Source organism: Bactrocera dorsalis, chromosome 4, assembly GCF_023373825.1.
Source record: "Bactrocera dorsalis isolate Fly_Bdor chromosome 4, ASM2337382v1, whole genome shotgun sequence".
Taxonomy (NCBI): domain Eukaryota; kingdom Metazoa; phylum Arthropoda; class Insecta; order Diptera; family Tephritidae; genus Bactrocera; species Bactrocera dorsalis.
In genome coordinates this window covers 36,501,323-36,513,433 of record NC_064306.1, presented here as the reverse complement: position 1 = coordinate 36,513,433, position 12,111 = coordinate 36,501,323, and the positions used below count along the sequence as shown (strand labels likewise).

The following is a 12,111-nucleotide window of genomic DNA, read 5'->3' as shown; positions in this document are numbered from 1 at the left end:
GCAGAACAGGCAACCAGCTACACTTTAGTAAACTATTTTTCCATCTCACTTGTTCGATTATTATTGCTTCTGAGAAATGTCGAATTTGTTGCAAATACTTTCGTTCGCTTCTGCCAGCGACAGCGTGTGCATCAGTGCCTCGGGGAAAACACTTTTAATGGCATAGTGCTTTTTAAATACATTCATACTCTAGTCAACGCGCTTTTATAATATGCAAATAATAATTTTGAGCGGAATTTTAAACATTCGGAGGGGGAAATATTTTATGCAAGTGCAACTAACCAATAATATAACCAATAGCCAAAACTCAAATTTATGGGGAAACTTATGAAAAGTGATGTTACGCTATTTTTCATTTTAGATGACGCTATATATGTTTATTGTTCATAATATGAAAAAAAACCTGAAACCAAGTGCACAGTTGTCACTTGCCAATCTTCATCTAAAGTTATCATAATACACACACCACTTGATGCACTAGAAATGTACTGCAAGCTGTTGCCATAACGAAGCAGAAGCCATCAGTGTAAAGCAGACATATTAATGAATCAATAACCTTTTAAAAGTACGATGGTGAAGGTTAAATGGTGTATGGTCGTTACAGCATTATTAGCGATAACTAAAAAGTTCGAATTGCAGCTTATTTCGTTATTGCTGGAAACTGCTTCGAAAAGGTTGACAACGCCAATCGCCACTCATTGCAATAATGGCTGCTTTGAACTTAACTGAGCATGCATTTAAGTAGTGCAGTCTTGCGCTGCAATAAAACTTTATAAGTGCTTTATCATATGTTTTCCCCATAATGTGCTGCAGTAACCAGGACACTCGTGTTTATGTCACATGTAGTGCGTGAGTGTGTAGTTTCACGGGAGGTCAATCGTTAAATCTCTTTTAATGATCACCATTTGATATTCACAAAGCATTGTGTTGTTCGATCGATGATTCAGTTGCGAAGGTTAATAACCGCCTACAAGGTTATTTAGCAAACACACATCTGTAATAAGGCCTCTGGAATGGAATATAAAAACTTAAGTTTTACAATATACTTGGAAATATTCTCTGAAAGCGTGAAATTTAACTGGCAAATAGTTTCGGAGTTGCAACCGTGGATATTTTTGTGAATAGTAACTTACAAATATTTTCATTCAAGATAGCAGCAGTTACATCTCTCCGAAGTGCAGCTTCTTTTAGGGAGCTGTGCATTCATTCCGATAGCCAAGCTGTTATACAGGCCTTGAGCTCGCTGACAGTGAGTTTGAAGCTAGTTAAGGAGTGTATGGCCTCACTAGCAATAGCATCGCGCTACTTTTATATTCAACTTGTTTGTGTGTCTGGTCACAGCGGTATCGTTGGAAATTGTAATTATATTAGCCTTAAAGAAGGTCACCTTCACCCAAATTCCTTCAGGATGGGAACGAAGAGGGATTCCTCTATCTTCACAGTTCACAGGCTGGGAGTTCAGCAAGCATTGGTAAGCAACAAGCACTTGGCCCAGAGTGAAACTTAAAAGATCCACTGAACTGCAAGCTCTTAACAATGTTCACATCATCGCAATGAGAGGTTTCCAAACTGGACACTGTCTCATTAACATATACAATTATATTAAAATGATATTTTCCATTTCGATGTCCCCTACTTTTTTAAAGAAAATATACAGAAAATTAAATTTAATAGAGAATTTGTATTATAATTCGCTAGAACATTCTTTGGCATCAATTTTTTTGAATATTATCTCCTTGAAATGTTCCCCCCGGCTACGTCTCAGATTATCCACCCATTGAGTCCAATTTTCGATGGCTCGTTCGATCCTTTCGAATGGTAAATAGCGAATGACACGCGTGATTTTTTTGCTCCAAGACACATGAATCGAGGTGGGATTGTCCACATAGACTGTAGACTTTACATATCCTCACAGGAAAAAATCTAATGGTGTGATATCACACGGTCTTGGCGGACAACCGACCGGCGGCAAAAACGTGAAGTTATCTGGTCACCAAAGTGTTCTTTCAATAAATCCATTGACTCAATGGACTCTTTACGGTCCTTGTGTACACGCTCAGCTACGGCTGCTATATTTTCTTTACAGAACCTGAGCTTTCGTAATAAAGTGGAACGATTTGTAAACTTTGTTCAGGCGTAAGTCTTTCCATGATGAATGGCCAAATATTACTGAACAAAAATAATATGACAGCTTGACGCAACTCACGCATGATCTGTCAAAACAAGGCTATTGAAAAAGTACCTTCCCGGATCACCCGTTAGTTACTCCTGCCATATTAAATAAAAAGTTAATTATGTACAGTGTTTCACAGCTTAAAACAGTTTCCTAGCGGATATGTATATTTTATTCAAATTTCTATATTGAGAATATTTATGCACATAAATACAGGATAATAATAAGAAAACATATATTTGACACATTTATATACGTACGCACATTTATTTACATTGGTTTGAATGCCACTTGAGTGGTGAATGCATAATTTATACGCAATTTCATTGTGTTGTTGATAAATTTAAATTTAATCTGTGAAATTAGTCATGCAATTTATTTAGCCATCGATTATGAAATTATGCAAATTGTGCATTTTTTGTTCTGACATGTTGAGTACATTTGTTACATTACAATGATTGGACACATAAATAATTGGTTTTGTGTGTAAAATTGAATTAAGTACTGAAAGAATGGAATTGAATTTAAATTAATGCAGAATTAACTATTCATGCTCATATTCACTATGTGAATGAATAATAGTTACATTTTCATTCAAATAAAACTTTGAGTGGGCCTTAAATGTGTAATCAATTCACGATTTTTAAAAATTTCCAATAAAATATATAATTTTAACTTTTAGTCTAAAAAAGATTTTTCTAATTGTTATACATAAAATATCCATTTAGCAGACTCATTGTGAAATCAACTGACTAAAATTCCCTACTTCTATTTTGTCCTCTCTGAGCCCACCCTTGCTTCTGAAGAAAATAATAAAAAAATAGTTCTTTTTGTTCGTCTAACATCCGAAACTCCGTCAAGAAACCCTCATCCGATAATTGCAATTAATTATATTTAGCCTTGCATTCGCACAGAAGATATTTTACAAGCTTATCTTCATCTACCTCTTAACACAATACAACAATCATTACATGGTGTTCTCGGTCGGTTGGCATTTCTCAAAATTAGACAATGACCTGTTAGAGTTCTTATAACATTCCTTTTGAATTTTAATATAACTCTTATTCAATTCATGTCATGCTTGCCTAGTTGTTGAGCAAGTTAGGGATTAACTCCACTCAGACTCAGCTATATTTATAACGAGTTTGTCGGTTAAATATCAATAAGTAGTAAGAGGCTTATACATTCCCTTTTTCCGGTGCCTAATTGTAGAGCAGACGCCACCTCTGGCTAACTCATATACTGCTCAGTTATCAGAAGTATCACTATGTCCTGGAACCCAGTGAAATAGAATGTTAGATCTATTAAGAAATCAAGGCTTTATTTCACTATCTTTGACTAAACCCTAATATATTCTAGTGATTTCAAAGTCGCTTGTCTATCTGTATATATAATTATAATCCTTTTTGTGGGCACAAAAAGGCAAAGAGCCAGAACAAGAAGTCTTTCATTAATTGCAGTACTCTCCGCTTTTAAGCCACTGAAGTGGTCTTGTAGACGGTAGGTTATTCTGGAATCTAATTTCTGAAAAGTCACTACCTCCCACTCGATTATGTAGTTTCAACCGAATTTAAGTTCAGTTTTATAGGATTATGAAAGCTCGTGGTATTGAGTATGGTAGAAACTTGAACTTACTAAGCAAGTATCTTTCTCTTATTACAGGTTACTGATAGGAGGACTCCCTCAGTCTAAAGCCTGACTTCGCTGCCAGGTTTCTTACAGAATATGTCTGTTGGCAGTAAATTAAAAATTACGTGAAGTGCTTGACTTTGGTGTTGTTCTAAAGCTCCACTGATGCTTATACTACCTGCTCCTTTTATAATTTCCATACATCCTACCGCGTATTAATTTTTCATATTAGCCACCATAAAACAACGAATGTCATTGCCGGCCTTACAACTACTGTGTGAGCAAATGAGCTATTGGAGGCTTTAGTCCTCATTCATTTCATCACTATGCAGTGGTTTATGCCATTTGGTTTACATGAAAGCTTTTTATTAATGGTGGTATAACTTCTGGAGTTCTATGTTTCCTAGTGAACTATACTAAGGGCGGAGCCATTCAATCGGACTAGCTTGAATCGGAAGTAATCGATTTAGCAAATTTGTTTTGGGTTCAGAGTGCTTTTTTCATACACGAAGGTTTAATCTAACTTTGAAGGGCTTGGAATCACAATATGCCTCTTCCATATCGGGACTCAGTCTTAATATATTTTAAAAAGACGTCCTGGTTTTAAGAAATTGAAGGTTTCCAGTTTTAAGACACTCCCTGACAGTCGACTGACTTCATAATAGGATACACATAGCAGAGAATTAATCGAAAGAGAAAAATAGTTCGGAGGTAAACTTGTGTCGAAACTCGATACTTTCGTGGGTATCTAAGCATTAAGCAATGCTGTAATAAAAAATAGTTGCTCACCTTCGATCTAAGCGGAACCATTGGCAAAAATACGCAAAAAGTCTTCTCTAATCAATTAAAAATAAATCAATTTTATTGTCACAATAAAACAAAAAAAGCTCAATATTAATTTATCACCATCTCCTTATCGTCCAATTCACTCATAAGAAAGGAGCATTTGTCTTCAAGTGGTTGTACAATTGTGCCAAAAGCGTTGAGGCAAGAAAACTGCTTTCTCTATAAGAAGCCTATACACAAAGTTCTTGCTGTCGCTACACCCGCCTGTACTCTCTCTGAACTGGTCTTTGTAATTGGTGTTGGCAGCCAATAAAAAACAATTAACGTCGATGAGGCTTTCATAAAGGTTCACATTTAATTTTAACACAGCACATCATACCTGAAGAGCGACTCGTCCACTCGTCCTCACCACTGGCCGAGGCGTAAATAGATATATATCTACACGTTTACTCAAAAGACTTCGAACCAGCTTCGAGCTAAGTGCTTCGAGCCACTGCGGTCCTTTTATACATCGAACAATGCCAACGGCGGAGTGAGAGGGGGAGAGATAACGCCGGAGATACCTTAAAAGCGCCAGCCAAATACGTGAGCATGAAAACGCGGCAAAAACTACACGTTGGCAGCGAATGTAATTAATTTTATTCCTATCTTATAAATGCAATAAACAAACAGTTGCCGGAGATGACAGCCAACAATGGTGCGGTGGTGTTGCGGGCGCTGGTGGTTGTTGACGGTGCAGCAGGATGTGACAGCTGCAGTCATTGGTAAATTGGCAATGGCAGGTGCGCGATAACCCGCTTTGTGGTGGCAATGATGAGCGACATAAATGAAAAGTAATGAACTTATTTATTTTCACATACATATAGGCTCTTGACTGCCTGTCTGTGTGGTTGTGTATATATGTGTGTGTGCGTAGCAATGCCCCAGTGACAGATTGTCGACTAAGGAAATCGAGTAAATGGATATGTTGGCAACTTCTGGGAAATAATTTGCATAAAATGGCTGATTTCATAATAAAAACAGAAAACGGTGTTAATGTAAGGAATAAAATTAAGTTGCCAACACGCCACTGAAAAGTGCGTAATTTTTCTAGCCATAGGAATAAATTAATTATATTATTTCCTTATGGAACAGGTGTCTATTAGCAAACGATGCAAATGTTTGTAATAAGTTGGACAAGTCCTTAATACTATCACTATCTTCATATCCGTTTCTTAATACTTGAAAAAAATCTCGTTTCATAGATTTTGTAGAAAAGGAAAATAACCTATTTTTTATATTCTTCTTCTTCTTTACTGGCGTAAACATCGCTTACAGCCGAGTTAAAAACAGCGCGTCAGTCGCTTCTTTTTCGAGATTCCAAAGTTCTTCTCTACTTGATCTCTCTAACGAAGTAGATGTCTTCCTCCTTCTCTACTTCCACCTGCGGATTGTGAATCGAATACCTTCAAAGCTGGAGTGTCCTCATCCATCCGGACAGCATGACTTAGCCAGCGCAGCTGCTGTGTATAGATGCGTTGAACTATTCACACAACTGAGGAAGTCACTTAGTTTTGTAGGATCTAATTATGGAAATTTCGTACTCAAAACACATCTTACATATTTATATGACTAATTGTTTTTTAAAACCGTAAATCACATCCATTTTTAAGGCCGGTTCGTCTTTTACCTTCTCACCTTACCAACTTAGCAATGCCGGAGTAATATTTCCAAATAAAAACTTGGAGTTACATGTATAGATTGCAGTGTTTGTCTGGAAAGTAATACGACTGAGTCGATTTAAAAAAAAATATTGAACCAATTGTAACAATTCTTGAAAAACTTTCAAAATAGGCTCCTTCTGCGTCGATGCAGCGCTGCCAGCGCTATTTCCAAGCATTGAAGACGTCACGGAAGGCATTCTCTGTAATGGCCTTGGGAACCGAGGTGCATGCTACTTGGCAAGGAAACAAAAAAAAGTCCGAGGGGCCACATCTGGGTTGTAGGGCGGCTGTAGAAGCGTTGGGATGCCGGCCTTAGTTAGTTCATAAAAAAAGCGTTGTGTTGTCATGGTGCAACTTCCAATCGGTCGCAATGTCATATCGGATCCGATTGATTCGTGGTTTGAGTCTCTTGAGGGCTTCCACGTAAAACTTGGCGTTGATGGTTTGTCCAGGAGGAATAAATTCATGGTGGACGATGCCTTTGAGGTCAAAAAGACGATGAGCATCGTTTTCACTTTAAATTTACTCATTCTTCTGGTCTTCTTCAGCGAACTCTTCCCGGCCTTCCAAAAAGGCCTGGTGCTCCGAAGTACAGTCGTGGCGGAAGAAAATCAGTCCTATTACTTTCCGGAAAACCCCTGTAGTGTTATCTTAACCTAATGAAGATTTATAAAGTTCATTATTCTACGCAAATATGATGCTGACTTATTCCATTGCTTCAGCACTCAAACAGTCAATGCCAAAACCTTTTCCGCCTGGAATATTTGAAATTATGCAATATCTAAGACTAATATATTTCTATAGAAATTCAGTTTCACAGTTAACCTTCACAATTGAAATTATTAATGAGTTTGTAACTTTAGGAAGTTAGGCGAAATGTCTCATCTGCGCGATAAATATTTTGCATCCGTCAAGACAACGACATTTCCTCCACCGCGCTTAATGAAGCCGCTCCACTTGGTACTCGTGACCCAAACCTCCCCGCCACCTTTACTGAATTATCCCAAATTGCTTAAATTTACAACACACACACACATTCCCCAGCTGCGAAGATGTGCGAAACGTTTTTATTGGCGATTCGGTTGTAAAGATTTTCGCTCGTCGCTTGGCAATCGGCGGATGGCGTTGAAATTAAGCGTAATAATGGGAAAAGTAATTAAACTGACTGCTGATAATGTGGCGTAATTTCGTGCGAAGCAATGAAATAAATGAGTTAAGTATTAATTTGACTTGGCTGCCGCGCTGTGCTGCCAGTGTGAATGCGAGCAGGCGGAAATGATAAATGTGCGCCTGAGTATAGGCTACGAAATCGTCTGCGTTTGCCGATAACAGCTCGATAAGGTGCTCAAACAAAAAGTTTAAATATATGTATGTATAAATAATTAATTTGCTGTCAAATCAGCTAGCATTAGCAGGGCAATAATTTGTTGGAGCTTAAACTAAATAAAAAGCAAACAATTTTATTTCGAAATTTTTGTTGACCTAAATTGGAAATGTGATTGTGACGCATTTGAAACGTTGAAAGGATAACGAAGGTTATTGAAAAGCTTTATGTGTATTGTGACAAATACAAAATGCAAATACGTCTAGTGAATCAGAAGTTAGAAGGCGCAGCATGTGGAAGCTTAAAGAAAAAGGGGTCACAACAAAAAGGCGTATTTTGTTTACAATTGGACATGTCCAGTTGAACAACAATCGTAAAAGTTCTAATTGGATTAGGCGACCACAAGCAAATACGCAGATAAAGCTGAACAAAGTCGACAGCACATATATTTCGTAGCCGAAAACCTTTTTGTTACACCTGTGTGTGCATTAAGGATGCAATAATTTGTATAGAATATTTTATAAAGTTTTTTGAAATTAAAAATATTTTAAAAGCACAGAGATATAAATTTCTTGGATCTACAAATATTAAAAAGATAAAATTGAATAAGTAGCTTCTCCAAAAATATTCGAAAAATTCGAAATGGTTCTTAACTAGCTTTGCCGATCATAAGTAAGCCGAGTATAATGTGTTAGATTACAGTATAGACTAGAACTCGATAGAATACTCCTATCGAGCGTATTGCGTGATTTGACTTTAGGCTTGCGCCAAATCTTGAATAAGACCCGTGAAAAGAAGAGCGACTTGCACCACCTCTTCGTCGATTTCAAAGCTGCTTTTATAGCATGAAAATGAGCTGCCTTAATGCAGCTACAGGGTGTTTCCGAAAAGTAATAGGACTGATTTTCTTCCGTCGCGACGGTACTCCGGAGCGTGCGTGCGCCTACTGGATTCCGTAGAGAGCGTTCTGTGAGTGGTGCAAGCCGAAAAGACATAGCAGCCAATTGGAAGTTGCACCACGACAACGCCCGGCTCACACCGCCTAACCAAGGCCGGCATCCCAACGCTTCCGCAACCGCCCTACAGCCCCTATGGGCCCCCCCCGGACTTTTTTGTTTTCTTGCCTGCAAAGGCCAATAATGTTTTTAAATCGACTAGTCCTTTACAACAGTGCACCAATCGCTGTTTGGGGACAATTCGAGGTACCAAGTGCAGCAAAGTCCTTTTCTATCTGATCTCTCCAATGGAGTGGAAGTATTCCTCTTTCTCTGCTTCCCTCGGCGGGTACTGCGTCGAATATTTTAAGATCTGGAGTGTTTTCCCCCCTACGGACGGCATGACTTAGCTAGCGTAACTGTTGTTCTTAATTCGTTCCATCGAATGCGATATTCGCCGCTACCAAAACGCAAAGGACCATACATCTTCCGCAGAACTTTTCTTTCGAAAACTGGTAACGTCGACTCATCAGATGTTGTCATCATCCAGAGGACTGTACTTCTCAATTGCCTACTCAGTCCGAAGTAGCATATGTTGGCAAGAGTTATTCTGCGTTGAATTTCGAGGCTGACGTTATTGTTAATATTGGTTCCAAGATAGACGACATTATCTACGACTTCGAAGTTATGACTTTCAACAGTCACGTTGGAGCCATGACGCGAGTGGGATGACTCCACTGCGGCAAGGCACTTCTTGTCGTGAAGGAGGGTGCAGTCATTTTCTTATACATGGTTTAAGCAGCTCACGACTTCCATTTTACGCGGACTAGTCCTCTAGCTTTTGAGATATCGATCTCAAATTTTCACGACTGTTACAGAACGGCCAATAACGGACCATAACTGAACCGATTAATATCAAGCTAAGGATTATCATGACCTCCAGTCAACTAAAACATAACCCGATTTTTCAGATATTCATTTATAAGTAAACTACACCACTCTTTTATAAGTATTTAGTATAAACGAGTAGTCAACGACGATTACAACAATTTATATTGCGCTTTTTTCCTTCTCTTTATTCGTTGCTTCTGTTTTCTTGTCGTACATCTGTACATTCAATTTAAGTTTATTGCCAACTTTTTTATTTGCGCTGTCGGCCACAGTTGTTTAATTGTACGCACAAGTCTGCCAGTCTGTCTGCCCCATTTTATCTGTTCATCTGTTAGACATTTGACCGGTCGCATGTCCTTCGATTGCTCAACTGGTGGGGAAAGCCAGTCTCCGGTATAAAAGCTTAAATATTTTTTCTGCAAGAATATTCATTCATTGGTGTCGAGGTAGATTTTTGCATGTTTTGTTAAACCTTTTCACATCAGTATGCCCTTTATGTTTCCAAATCTGAGAGTGTTCATTTGAATATGCGCCCATACGTACATACATACACACATAGAACAAAGCATAACATTTAAGGAAGACTGATAGTGTGCCAGATTATACTTTGCCTTTGATTAAATTTCTCGTTTATTTTTTGTTCTGTCGCCACATTAGCGCCCTTTCAGGCTGTAAGTTAGTAGCACACTGTTAACTGAAAAGGTCCATAATGTTGCACCCATTAAGCGGCAGATATGAATTAAAGTATACGCTAAGGGGCGTTCTAATTTGCATTTTATGCATAGTTAACAAACTGGAAGATATAAAAAGGTAGACTTTTCATTTACATTTTGGAAGACCCACACTCAAAGGATTGAATTTTGATTTAAAAGGGTTTTATCTTCAAAGGGGTTCTAGAGTAAAGTTGATGTGGTAAACTGTTATACTAGCGACGAATATTTTAATGATATCACACTATTGATCGAATCTAAGAAATGATGTGAATACTGTGCTATGTAATGAAGAATTATATTTAGTCATGTCATAAATTCTGCTAAAAAGTTTACAATGCATAGCGCGAGGAAAATTCGAAAAAAGTGCCGTTATTTTTTATTATGTTATTATATGCAGTGTCTACTCAGATAGGAGGATGGAGTCATATGTAGAAGTTCACGCAAGTGAGGGACGTTCTCTGATTGTCATTCACTTGGGAGTGGACAGAAACGATTCTTTTATATAAGGCTGAAGCAGCTCACGACTTCCGGTCTAAGACCCAGTATCTTTTGGGATACCATCCCTCCCAAGGGTTGTGTGCTGGGTTTGGCACCCCCCACGTAAAAATCGCCCGCAATGAAAAGGAAACAAAAGCCTCGGATAAGATACCCCCCATTTGATGATGACCATGGCACCTGAAATTTCCGGACCCTTAATTGGGAAGTTGTCACTGCCCAGCTGCTTGATTCGCGTCTTAGCATTCACTAGGTCTAGTCACTATCCGAATCAAAACCGAAGTTCCACCAGGGTGGACAGAGAAGGTATCTTTGGTACAATGGTCGGTAACATCAGGCTCCATGATGAAACATCCACAAATGGGTTGAGGATCGGAGAGCCACAGACCAGATCGATCACGTTGTGATAGATGACGTCCCAATATCGACTCGGACCACTATCTTGTTGCAGCCAAGATACGAACCCGCCTCTTTGCAGCAAAAAACACACGTCAGCAAACATAAGAAAGGCTCGGGAAGGACCTCTCCAAGCCGTTTGATACCAAACCAGATTTCAGACAAGACGGCTCCCTACCATGCGACTTCTTCAATCTACTGCTGGAGAAATTAATTCGAGCTGCAGAGCTTAATCGAGATGGCATAATCTTTTATATAATTGCTAGTTTACACCGATCATTGGCCTCAACATCCGCGCCGTTACTTCTGCTTTCTTCAGGCTAGATGAGGAAGTGAAGAAAATAGGTCTGGGAGTGAACGAGTACTAAACAAAATATCTCCTGTCATCAAACAAACAGTCGCCTCACTCTAGTCTTCTCCCATGGCACTGTTGACAGGCATAACTCCGAAGTCGTAGGTAATTTCGTTTATCTTATAGCCAGGAGTAATACCAACAACAATATCAGTCCCGAAATCCAACGCAAAATAACTCTTGCCAACGGTGCTACTTCCAACTGAGTAGCCAATTGAGAAGTGAAGTTTTCTATTGACGAACTGAGACAAATTCTATAAGTCACTCATTATCCCTGTCCTGCTATACAGTGCAGAGGCAAGGACGATGACAACATCTGATGAATCGAAGTTATGAGTTTTCGAGAGCAGGGTTTTATGGTTCCTTACCCGCCGGGTTAGTAAAAGCCGCATATTTCATAGGACTAAATTCATAAACCGATTTAGATGACAAGTACTCAAAGTGATATACTCGCAAAAGTTTCACATATTTATTATCAATTTCAATCTAAAAACACTGCCACTGTAGTTTTCGAAATTACTACCCATCAATTCTAATTGTAAAAACCAAATGACGTCTATGAAAAAAATTGTCAGTAAAAAAATTAATGAATTTAAATAAATACATACTTTCAAAGGAATAGAGCTAGTCAATTAGCAACGGATATTTGCATTAACTATATTAAGCCTTAAACATTCCGAGCAACGAGGTAAGGGATCACAAATTACTTGCGTT

General features: G+C 38.5%; 1 protein-coding gene across 4 annotated transcripts in view; it reads left to right on the top strand.

The window, feature by feature from the left end:
• Window positions 1-12,111, top strand: part of LOC105227235 (uncharacterized) — a 128,890-nt gene that overhangs the window by 98,507 nt on the left and 18,272 nt on the right. The window contains exon 1 of one of the 4 annotated variants that reach the window (XM_011206477.4): window positions 11,916-12,085. The exons of the other annotated variants lie outside the window; for them this stretch is intronic. The gene's annotated coding sequence lies outside the window, so the exon portion shown is untranslated. Of the gene's footprint in view, window positions 1-11,915; window positions 12,086-12,111 lie in introns of those variants that run through there. 4 annotated transcript variants of the gene reach the window in all.